This window comes from Perca fluviatilis, chromosome 4 (genome assembly GCF_010015445.1).
Source record: "Perca fluviatilis chromosome 4, GENO_Pfluv_1.0, whole genome shotgun sequence".
NCBI lineage: Eukaryota > Metazoa > Chordata > Actinopteri > Perciformes > Percidae > Perca > Perca fluviatilis.
Genome location: NC_053115.1, coordinates 7416414 through 7429888, shown reverse-complemented (window position 1 = coordinate 7429888; position 13475 = coordinate 7416414).

Here is a 13475-nt window from a genome sequence, read left to right as displayed (position 1 = left end):
AAATTAGGCCAATAAGAGGATGTGTAAGTTTGACAATAGCATTCTAAGAAGTCATTATTTGTATTGTTATGAATAATGGCCTAATAAATGGCTAATAAATAATTTGTTAACGGTGCCATATCGTAAAAAGTGAGAGTTCCACGTCTTTTTTTATTATAAAGCCGAAGTGCTATCTCAACAATGTAAAAATATTTTTAAGTAACGCTCAATCCACAGAGAAATGCACATAGATCATATTCAGAAACCGTGCCTTTTAAATGAGTCATCAAGACTTCTGCACGGTTGTGAAGTCAAAACTATACTATATATAGGTAGAAGTGGTAGAGTGCTTTTACATTCATTCCCCGACTGCAATGACGGTGCAGAGATGCGGAGAGCGCAGATGCGAAAGACCTGGGAACACTGACCAATCAGAGCAGAGTGGGCTTTTTCAGGAGGGGGGGCTTAAAGAGACAGGCGCTAAAACGGAGCGTTTCAGACAGAGGGTGAATATAGGTATATTCAGACAGACAGTATAAGAAAAATAATGTAAACATGTTCTAGTAGTAACCCAAAATACAAGTATGAACCTGAAAATTAGCATAATATAGGACCATATAAGTATAAGTAATAAGTCATCAATAAAAACAACATTTAGGTTGTTAGAGTGTGGAAAAATGTCTATGATTGATATACATCTAGCTCCTTTTTCATCAGAAATACAGTTTTTTCGTGACTAAACCCACATGGAAAAAATGCTGCAGTGCATCCAGACTAAGATCGTTTTATTAATAACTTTGCAGTGCACATGTGTCATTGAAGTGTATCAGTGACTTCTTGACATGTTTAACTGCAGACCTGATGGCTTATTATGAAGTTAGAAACTCTCGACCCTCGAATGGATGAAAATTTCAAAATCTCATAATCTCATTACAGTAATCTCATAATTATTAACACATGACTCTTTAAATTGAATTAATTAGCAACATGCTTTGCCTCACATTTCAGTGCAATAGATTACACGTTGTCAGTTTTAGATTATAGGTAAAATGATTTACTCTACAGTGGGGAAACTGAGTTTTTCACAGTTATTGAATGTGGAGCAGGCAGACATTAGAGAGAGGCAAAGGGAAGGTATAGAAGTATTCTGCATGTGATATGCTTGGTCAGAGGGAGAGGTGGACACAGCGGAAGACACAGCAGCAACTGACTATATTCTCACTGTGACTGTTTAGAAGCTATCCTACCTATTTTCAAGTGCAATATTGCAGTTATTCTCAACTACTTGTTAATTTTATTTCTCCCATTTTTAAGTGCAATAATGCAACACTGTACTGGCTCCACTTGCTTCCAGTACTGGACACTTTATTGATTTATTCTGTGTATATATTTTTATATTTATCTAATTCTTAAATTCTGTATCTTTATAGTTTTTAATCCTTAATTAGATGTCTACAGTCTTGCTCCAAACGACATTTCGTTGTACTAGTCTAGTAACAATAAAGGTATTTTGTATCTCTTGTATCTTGTACTTGTAAATTGTCATCTGAGTTATAATTTGTATGTCATTTTTTAGAACTTTTTTTTTTGATGAGTGATTCTATTGATGATTGATTCATTGATGATATAGGCATTTGATGTGTTGTTTTATTGGTAGTATGATGTCACCTTGTCACCTGCAGCCTTAAATTACGGACCACAATGGCAATAAGACTTTATGGTGTCATCCTTGACATTGCTGTAGTTGTGTGTGATTTACTGCAAAGTCCTACTTCTCATACTCAATTAAACTAAACAAACTCAACCAATATTGTGTTCCATATCGTAATGTAGTGTAAATGTGGGGGGTGTAAAAAATAAAATGTCTGGGAATCCTGGTGTAAGGTGCCAACAGCTGACAGATATCAAGGCGTTCTGGGTTTAAATTGAGCCAAGAGCGGCTGCCGTTTGTCTTCCATTTCTCTTTTTTACCTTCAACGATTGAGAAAGTTAAAGTTTAATCTAAATGTAGTGTTTCTTTGATCTGAGTGAGAGCTCAGATTTACTTAACTGGCTGGCTGCTTGACTCTAGTTTTATCAGTAGCTTTACCAGCAGAGGGCATCAGCCTCAGTCCCACCTAAAGCTTCCACCACAGGCCTCTGAGAGATCCTGCCAACATTTAACAGCTAGTCAGAGCTATGTGGGGCCCCAGGATGTTGAGCAGTAAGAAGCTGGAGCTGGAGCAGGTGAAGAAAGTCCTGAGGGAAAGCCCTGTGCTCTTGCTTCACTCTCCGAGACGTAACAGAAGGATCAGTTTAGCATTCAGAGAAGTGCTACTTCCCGGCAGCAGGCCAGACACTTAGACAGCTGGCACTGTGCGTATCTCAATCCTCCTCTTCTCTCACACTACATTTAGCGCACAATACGACAGTGTGTTAGCAGTCTGTTTTCATCTCCTAATTGGCAGTATCAGAATAGTGTGAACATCAGAGGTAGGACTCTCTGGAGGAGTCTTCTTATCTGCGGATGATTCCAGTACAAAAGTATAAGAAAATCTGAATGTGCAAAAACACAATGCAGGATTTTTGTAGAGATGCAAACATTCCTTTGGAGGGAGTGGGCAACTGCATGTCAGTAAAATGTGAAGCAAATTTGCTCTTTTGGTGAAGCTACTGATCAATGCTCCCCTCTACTGCCACAGAGCAAGCATTAAACACATGTCCCCACTTCCTTTGAAATATGCATATTACTTGTTGCCTCTATATTTTGACTTTTTTGTATTGATCTAGTTATTCATACTATGCTAACCACACAATGCTTTTTTTCTGAAATAGAAGGATCTGCATGAACTTCTGACATTAAAAAGGTTGAGTATGGAAAAGGGATACAAGTATACATAGATGACTCACTGGCATTGGAAGAGGAAACGTTGCTATTTGTTAAAATTGATCACACTAGAACAAAAGCCAACACTAAAAAAATTTTGTTTTTGCTTTTGATTCCACATTCCAGCAGAGGTCACTATATGACACTAAGGCAGTCATACTTTAAAAAGCTTAAAGATTCAAATGTTGGTCTAAAGAATGCTCCCGTTTTGTAGCGAGATGGTCAAGTAGCAATTTCAAGTTACTACTTGAAGTGCTGCCACTACAGAAGTGGCAGCAATCCCCCTCCTTTGTCTTGTTATATTGTTTAGAAAGTCATGTGTAACTTTCTCATGTACAATTCTGAGGGGGGGTTTTTTTCCAGTAAAAAACATGTAGGTGAATGAATGAAAACTGCTTTGCTCTGTACCTCATTTGTTCTTTTTTTTCAAAGTTATTTTGTGGCATCTTTTGGTTTTTATTGATAGGACAGATTAAGTCATGAAAGTGGGAGAGAGAGGGGGATAACATGCAGCAAAGGGCTGCATGTCGGAAACAAACCTGCGGCCGCTGCGAATGAGCCTCTGTACACGGGCGCACGCTCAACCAGGTGAGCTGACCAGGCGCCCCCCTCATTTGTTCTCTTTCTAGTTGCCAAGACGTTTATTTTGATGATCTTGTTTCCATCCTAGAGATGAAGATGCGGTTGAGTTTGACCTCAACCACGATGCTGACCAGATTGAGGGCTTGGTGAAAAAGAGGGGGCCTGAGACCAATTCCTGGCTTCACTGTTGTACAACTTTCCATTAGCCTGATAAAGAATACTATACAGACCAATTAAAACATGTTCCGCTGAAGTCTCTTCCTTTCCTAACCTCTAAGAAAACACCTCTTAAACATTACTAAGAACCCTATCATTTTGAACTCTTTCTCTGTATGGCGTGAAGCTCATGCTGTCATCGGTCTAAACATCTTCTTGTTTCGTAAAACTCCTTTTGTGTGATAATCCCAACATTTCGCATCAGATTACAGATGTAATAATGAGCAATTGGGCTAGTAAGGGCGTAAAAAAACTTGAAGATCTATATATCCAAGATACATTTTCAAACTTTCAACAACTGACAGAGAAATTCAAACTTCCCAAACATAATGTATTTAAATATTTTCAAATTAGACACTGGATCCGCAGTAACTGCTCAGACTTTCCTCATATCCCCCCAGAATCCCCGTTTGAAAAACATTTAACGTGTGAAACCTTAACATTAACATATCTGCTAGTTATGGTATTTTAAATAATAACCTTACAATATATAATAAGATTAATACAAAGAAGAAATGGGAATCAGATCTTAACATGAGATACAACGACAATGAAAAAAACTTAAACTGCACCAAAAAAAAAACAACTCCTCTCCAAGCTGTTAGAGATGTAGAACCTGTTAGGGGGACTTGCTTCACATGCTCTGGAAATGTCCTAGCTTGGAAACATATTGGAAATACATCATTAATATAGCTTCAAAAACTACAAATGTCAAGATTCCCTCTGACCCAAGGATATGTATTCTGGGAGATATACAGATTCTAGATGCAAGTTTTACTAAAGAAAATGTCATATTACTTGCGGGTACAGCTGGTAAAAAGTGTATTTTGCAGAATTGGAAAGCAGAATTTCCTCCATCACAGAGACAATGGTTAAGTGAATTAATATCCTACAGCACACCTGGAAAGGTGAGGAACCCAGAGAAGTACGAAAAGATATGGGGTTCTTTCTTGGCCTTACTACCATCATTACATAAGTTAAACTAGTACACCTGTATGTAACTTGCGCCCCTTTAATATTTTGTCTACCAAACTAATATGGTTTTATGACCTCATACAGCACTTGATTGTATTTTATTTAGCTTTTCAGATGTAACCAAAGGTGAACTCATGCAATTGTTTATCAAATTTTTTTTTTTACTGTACCAGGGTTGAGGGTGGGGGTTGGTGTATGTCTGTTCCTTTGTTTGCCTTGTTTGTGAAATTATACATATAAAAAAAGGCTTCAATAAAAATATCTTTAAAAAAAATAATACTATACAGGGCAAGCACATTTCAACTTCCTTTCATTCAATTAACAAGCCAGACCAAACAACAAATAGACATTGATACAAATCTGCATGGATTTGTCTCCAGGAGCTGTGATGTCCACGAATATTTTTTCCAATCTTTTCTGACTGAGAAACTTTAAGTTACAATAGTAGGTGATTTAAGCCTTATCATTGCTTTTCTACTAGTCTTATGAAGAGCAAAATGAATAAATATAAGAAATGCATATTTTATCATACACATTTGATAATATTATTATGGAATAATACATAATGACAATATTATTATGCATTATGTCTTTGAGATTTGGACAGAGATGTTATCATAGTTGAAGATGACACTGTACTTGCTGCTTTGCTTTCATCTTTTTTTAGCGCTGACACACCAACAAACACATGCACTCTCCATGGTGACATTTTAATCCTACGTGTCTGTTGATGCAGAGCTACACCTCCACCAGCGGGGGGAGCCATGTTCCTGTATGTGACCATTAACCTCACAGTTTTTAATCTGTTTACATCTGGCCAACTCAGTCTGAGAGGAAGCACAAAAGGAACCTTGTGAGTGAACTGCACCTTGCAAGCAGCTGGTTTTATGGCTTTAACAGAAACAAAAGAAAAGTTACATTTTTGCAAAAGAAAACTTATATATGGTAGCATTTTATAAGACAGCGTTGGACTCCCTGATACACTTGCCTTTTATTCACTGATGAAGGTACTTCCACTTAACAGTCATTAACATGGCGTTTCTCTATGTTTTTCAATGACAGGAAGGGGCTATCTCATAGGAAGTGGAAGTAGGAGCGTCCCTCTCTCTCACACACACACTCCTACACCCCCACAGTCATCCACTTGCCTTCCCATCCTGTAGCTGTAAGCGGTGTGAGCCAGGAACACCCCCTCTCTGCAGGGCTATGGCTGCCTGCTAGTATTTTGGTAATCGTCATCCTCCCTGACCTGCTGGCCCGATCCTGGCGCCAGGAGTCTCCATGCCTCCCCTCCACCTCCCCGAGCCAACCACCCCCGACCCTACGGATAATTCAGACCAGCTGTTGCAAGGTGCCTGGCCTGCTCCCACCCACTATACTCACACTTGCCTCTTCCAAAGTTCTGAGTTTGTGTCAGGGAAAAAGAAAAAAAGGACCTGGCTGTAGGCTCTTTTGGAGGCCTCTCAGTCTTTGCATGGGGTCTTACTGATGCATAAAATAAATCCAAGTCAATCACAGGCCTGGTTCCTGTTCTGCAACAAATCAGCACTGTGTCTGGATTTGATGTTGCAATATGGAAACACACATTCAGAGAGTATTGTGCTGTGGCAGGGAGTCAAACACTTATATTTGCTTTCCTGGTCCTTCATGAGTGTCACTGACCTGAATTTCTCTCATTCCTCTAACCCTTCGGTCTTAATGAATGGAATGTGTGTCACTGTGAAAAGAGAGCCCTGGACAGAATTGAGTTGTTTTGCAATGTGCCACAGCAGAGCCATCTCTTCATTGGAGTCACATGAAGAGCATGTGCATCCTCGATGATCAAGTGATTCTGTGAGGGGATATTGCCAAGGAATGTTTGACGAGAAGGACGAGAAAGAAAAAGGCCTTGATTGGCCACAGATCATTTTCCCTCTGTGTTGAATTTATGTAGCAGGAAAGGATGCATTCTCAGTTCATATGTGTACTTCTTCTTTTGTATACTTGAGTGTTTTTGGCATTTGGGGGCTCTGTGCAAAATAAGGTGCCTCTCTGTCTATGGCCTAACCACAGTGGGACTTTGGACTGAGATGGAGGGGAACCCCAAGCTTTGATCCTCACTCCACAACCCCAGCACTGCTGAGTAACAGCCCATGAGTGAACTGCGTACATGTGTGTGTGACAGAGGTTTGGATTGTTTTTTTCACAGTGGTGGTAGTGGTGCGGTTGCCTTGTAGAACAGCAGTGGATGGTTGTCAGAGACAGAGGCCTGATAGAGGGGGGTGGGGGAGTGGTACAAAGAGCTGTTCTGGTGGAACTATGGAGGAAAATAGTTCATGCTGCACTGGGATTTCCTGCCTTTGCCCTGGCCACCCCCTCCCTCCCCCCTCCCTGTCTACCCGCTCTGTTCTTGACGCCCTTAAGCAGTATGGAAACTGCTCGGACAATATTTCAGCTGGAGATGGGTGAAGCAATTGATGTAACGAAAAAGACTGCAGGGATCATGGGGCGAGAGATTCAGTGTTGATCCAGACTGTCCACCTACTGGCGTTCAGATGAATAGTTTTGACTGTGCACAATGTCTCATTCATGTCTCTCACACAACATATCTGAATGATGTTATCTGATCTCTTATCATACACAGCTGGAATACACATTGCTTCACCCTGACATTGGTCCTGTGAATGGAAGCACGAGACAGCCACACCACCACTGATTGTGTTAAATGTAGAAAAGACAGGTGCGTCACCATTTGGCTGCCCTCAGACATATGGCATGGGTGTCAAAAAGGAGGTGGATTGGGATGAGGGGTCCGAGTTTAATGTTTTAACCAGTCCCCTTCTCTTCCAGTGCTTTGATCTTAGGTGTCAGCGGCAGAGCTAGGGGGCATGTGTCACTCATTAGCAGTTTGGTGAGAGTGTGCTGGCTCGCAGCTTTTCCTAGTGTGGAGCGGAGTGGAGAGGATGCTGTGAAAATGGCTGCTCATGGGGTGTTCCTGCTAGTAAACCCTGAGGGTAACGTGGGGGTGGGGAGCTGAAAAAAAACCCTGGAGGAAAGCAGTGTAGTTCATTTTACTATCTGCCTATGTGTTGAGCATCGCTTTCACTACCCTGCACACACTTATGCTAAACTGATAGCACAGGAAGTTGAATAGACGATTTCATTGAAAAGCCCTGCTGCCAGCACTCACTGTCTTGGGAGAGGAGGGAAATGGAAACCAGATGTCTGAGATCCACCGTGAATATGTCAAAGCTCTTAGACTATGTCAGTTCCTCCATGTTCCATTGGTGGACTGAAACGTTTCTGCACTGTCATCAGTAATGTCTATAATACTCCCTCCCTGTGGACATCTCATACAGTCTTGGCTGCAGATACGACCTGGAGACTCCGGGAAAGAAGCTTCGCTGTTCTAGAAGATGATTTTTTTTCTCTGTTCCTTAGGTTTCAGACCTCACCACATTCCTCAAATTTCAGGGTAACTTCCCATATCCCAAGGCTCAGTCGGGTGGCAAATCTCTCAGCACTCCTTTGTGGATAGATTGCTTTCTCTTGCTTGAGAAAATAACAAGCTATAGAGTAATGACTTAACAAGCAACAGGATAATGGCTTCAACATGTGCAGGACTGTGTGCATGTGTCTGTGTGCGTGCATAGATTTGGGATTGCGCGACTGCTTCCTTGCTTGCCTGTGTGTGTTTCTATTGTTTGGGAACCAACTGTGCAGAATCAACTGGTGGAGTTGTTTGAAAGCTGGACCGCTGATGAATAGGCCACTCTCCCCCAGGTCTGGAGCCTTGGAGGCTTTGGGGAATCAGCTGCCCCCCCCCCCCCTCCCCGGTGCATCACAATGACAGGGACGGCTTGTGGGGTGTCGGTGGGAGTGCCGGGTGTTTTCCATCATAACCAGCTGCTGCGTAGGCCTCCCACACAGACGAGCACTCCTCAGTGTGTACGCCTGTGTGTTCACCTACGTCTGTATGTTTGTATCTGGGGATGTTGTAGACAGTGTGACAGCATGTGTAGTGATCTATGACAATATGACAGCTGTCGTATGTACTCAGTGTGTGAGTGAGTGTGTATGTACATGAAGCAGATTATTGGTGTTTACTGTCTGTAGAAGGGTTTTGATGCCATTCATCTGTTTGTGGTGCGCAATACCTCCCGTCTTAACTTTCTTTGATCTCCATTGGAACAAATGGGAAACACTCGACACCTCTATCTCTCACACTGGTGTGGCTTTAAGAATCTGTGAACACGTAAAGCTGTTCATGGGAAATGACACACAAAATACACTGATCATAACTCAATTAGCAAGCCTCTTCCTGTCAGTGCTATTCACGTGTGCGACACATTTAGTCATGGCATGATCTGGCTTGCCCGAGTAGGTGCTTCTCTTTTTCACACACAGCTTTCTAAGTTTCAACAAATCAAAATCTTGAACAAGTGAGGAGACAATACGTACCACCTGATACTGTTTACACACTGTTACACCATGACATGTCCTGACAGGTTGGCAGAAAACTACACGACCTCTTTCATAATACTATGTCAGTGCCTTCGGCAACAACTCAACGTCCTATTGCACCTTGTATGGGAAAGTATGCTCAGGTGCATTCCGTTGCGGCAAACAGGTGAATGTGCTGTTTTACATGATAAAATGGTCTTTGTCATAGATTAACAAATCTATTCACCACTCGCTTTTAAAGAACAGAGTTAACTGGATATGATATTACCTCCATTGTCAGGTGAAGAGGAGTCTTAAGTATGTGTTTAACATGTGGGGCTGATTTTATCTGCTTTTAGTCATTCTAGCGTCATGCCTCTATGGATGGCAATGTCGGTCTGTTATGTGAGAGCTGGCAGGGTAAAGAGTGGTTGATGTCTAATCCAAATGATTCAGACATTTGTGTTTTCACATACAGCTCAGCTGGGTAACGTCTAGATAATTTCAGGTTTGCAGTGCATGTGTGAAAGGCGCTATTGTGTCCAGAGGATGTTTCCTACAGACGCTGAGGATCCTCTGACTTTTTCTGTAGTGTGTATTTGGGAAATATCTCAACCACCATTATTTGGATTGTCATGGAATTTGGCACACACATCCATTTCTCCCTCAGGATGAATTGTTATCACTTTAGTGATCCCTTAATTTTTGTGCTTTGGTTTAAGACCATAAACCTGCAGAGGTAATGACATTCCTATCAGCCTCAACTGTACTTTGTGTTTAGGGCAAATTAACAAATTTTAGCATGCTAACATGCTAAACTAAATTGGGCAAGGGTTACGCCATCCATTCCGACATACCCCCACTCCGACATTGACGTCTAATTGTCGGAGTGGCGGCACTTCCATTTTTTCAAACATCCCACCACTCCGGCAATTTTTTTTCTCCATTAGGGTTAGGGTTAGGGAATAGCAGCATGTCGGAATAGAAGCGTGTCGGACTGGCGGCAAGTTGGACTGGCAGCATGTAACCGTTGGTTAACATGGTAAACATATCTGCTAAACATCAGCATGTAAGCTTTGTCACTGTAAGCACGTTAGCATACTGACATTTATTTTTTTAGCATTGAGCTCAAATCACCACTGCCTATTGCCTATTGTAAGTGCAGCCTCTCATAGCTGCTAGCATGGCTGTGGACTGTCTTGTTTGGTTAAAAAGAGTCACACAATGATCCTCTTTTTTTTCATTCTGTTAAGGTCGGAAGAAAATCAATTTTGGTTGCTTTTGTGTTCAGCAGACGTGCTGCTCCTTAGCTCGCTGAGATGCCACACAAGAATTTGGGAGTAACGATAGTTAAGAAAGCTGGGTCAGGATACTCTCTAAGAATTTCTCGTTTCCTGTCCCAGGGTAGAAGTTGGGTTGTTTTCTCCCTCCTTCCCCTCTCTAATCGCACTAGCCCCAGTGTGAGGCAAAGCCCAGAAGGACACACAGAGGAAAGCAGAAAGCTCAGGCGCCATCCATCCTTCTACCTCTCCCCCTTCTCCTCTCGCTGGCTATGCTTCTCACTGGCATCGAGTCCACAGCAACACATGTCTCTGATCAAGTCCAGCCTGCGTCATCAGTTAGTAAACTCCAGGCTCCAGGAAAACCAACAGAGAGCACATTCATAGCCGGCGACCCTGTGACTGAGTGTGTGATTCATTACTCTTTAATATGCCCCCCTACCCCCATCCCCTAACCCACCCAACCACTTCTCCAATCCAGCCTTGGGGCAACTCCACAGCCTGATCAAATCCATCATTAAGCATACTTGTGGTGTTACCGCAGTTGGCCTTCTTATTTACCAGATGCAGCGGTTGTGTCTCAGGCCTGTTTGCAGCTCAGCGGAGAGGAATTAGCTCTGCATTCTCTCATTTACATCAGTACTCTGAATCTTACTGTGTTAAGAGTGAGACGACACTGCAGAAGATCTACCAGGGACAAGACCTCCCACAAAACTTTAGACGTTCTTAACACCAAAACACTAGAGAGTAATGAAGTGCTCTTGAACAAGGTGACAGACATTGAGATGTGCTAATCTTGGTGAATGAGGGGTACAGCTGAGGATAGGATGATCAGTGCTATCAAAATGGCACATTGTTTCTATTCCTAAACATAAAGCACGAGAATGGCTGTGCTTCCATTCCCCCAGATGTCTGCCTTGTCACACCAACCCACTGTTGAGGTTATATCTTACATTGCAATTCCCAAGTAACAGGTCACACTTTTGGACACATTTGGATGGTTCACTGCTGATAATCAGCTTTTTATCAAGTGACTGTAACTTCTCAGTAAAATGACTACTGACTCTCAGCCTCAGGTGACGGTCACAAGCGTGAAAGGTGGTGTATGCATTTTCAATGTTTGTGTTGTGGTTCATCTTGATCAGGTCACTGACACGCACCAGGCTGAACCACAGTCTGGAGTTAAAGTGAGTGTCTGAAGGCTTTTCCTGGGAGAATTCTCTCCAGGTCTTGTGTGTCATGAGTGCAGGATGAGTCCTGTTTATGAGATGTTGACAGCTTCTTCCTGTCTCTCAGGCCATGAGCCCCAACTGCTGCTGCGCCGAAGGCCACTCTATAGTTCATGGCCACCCAACTCTACCCCGAAAACTTGGCTAAAAGAGCAGGCATGGTTGGGACAGCTGATGGGGGGGATGGGACATGGCGCTGGTTGTGGCAAAGTGCACCAGTGGCAGCAGCAGCAGAAACAGCATTTGAGCTCTGCAGCTCCTCCACCCAGGCTGCTTTTTTTGGGTAAAGTAGGCCAATGTAAACTCCCACTTCCTGTCGGCCTTGTCTCAGAGGGGGAGAGATGATCCTTCTGTGAAAAGGGAAAGGGCTGCTGCTCTGTAGGGACCGTTTCCACTCACTACACACATACACACACACACACACACACACACACACAAATAGAAATACAGTCGTAGAGGCAGGCAAGAGAGTGAGTGGGAGAGAGCGAGCTAGTGAGAGAGCAAGGAATACACAAACACAGTGGGGTTCAGGAATGTTAAACACATGCTTTATGGCATAAATAGCAGCCACTTTTGGTAAATTACAGTGAGTGTTCTGGCACTGTAAAGCACACAGCAGGAAAACGCTCTCAGATTTCAGTTCCAGGCCCTCCACTCTCCCCAAGGAACAAGAAGGAGAGCGTGTTGTGTTTTCATTTCTCTATAAAAAGGCAGAAATAAGTACAGTAACTTGTGATGCAGCAAAGATTTGAATGTATGAGTTTTTACTGGCCAAATGAGGCTGTGCAGCTTCTGTAGCAATGGTGACCTCGAAAGACTAGAAAGATAGTAGAAGGCAAGATGTGCTGTAATGTTGATGTATAGAATATTAAATAATTATAAAAGCTGCTCACCAATTCTTGAGCTGCAACACCCTTATCATTGTAGTAAAAACTCAAGGTAATGGGAAAAACTAGGGAGATGAAAATCATCAGAAAAAGCAAACTTAGAATAAAGTAAAGTTTAAATGAGGGACTTGTTCCAATTGTCTTTGCTAGCAGAGCTAACAACCTCACCTCAGAACATACCAGCTGACATCATCAGAATTATAGGCCTAAACTAATCTCCAACAGCTGATATTTTAATAGCCCTTTTATCCAAGAGCATCCTGGGTAGGATATGAGAGCCTAATGGCCAAAGGAACCACAATCAGGGACTCCCACATTAGTTCCATATTGGACCTGGTTGGTGTTTGTGCACAGATGTTTGGGAATCTGTATAAGATATTTAGTGTGTGATGTGAGTCCCTGCTACATGATGCAGTGGTCGTTCTGGCTGGTAACTGTGAGTACATTTCCCTGACTCAGTAAGAAATATGAAACTGTGCCGTGGAACAGCTTACCTCACTCTGTGCTGGCCTGGCTGGGCCTCAGCCCACGCACACCAACTAACTGACTGACTGACTAGTGGCCTGACTTACTGACTGAGAGCAGAGGAGCCATGGGAACCTACAGCTCCAGCCTGTGCAGAATGACTCACTGTCTAGGCAGAGGAAGAGGAGAATGTTATACTCTCCCTAAGGAGGAAAAAAAAACACACACACACAATCACGGATATGGCTTACTAGAATTTCACCTTAAGGTTATTTTAAGAGCTGTAGTGAGCACATCTGAATTAATGTTAAATCTTGGGATTGATTGAAAACAGAAGTTGACTTTCACTCAAGTTCTCTTTTCACGGTACATGCAAACACACACTCACATTCACATATCCAGCAGTGTTTGCACAGTGACAGTGAGACGTAGATGGCAGGTGGAAACTGGAAGCAGGTGCGATCAGTTGTTCCCGTCCATCACACAGTGTGTTCACCTGCACATCTGCAATTCAGCTTCACCACAATGGTCAGTTCACTCTCCACACCTTATATCAAGATGCTGAACCGAAATC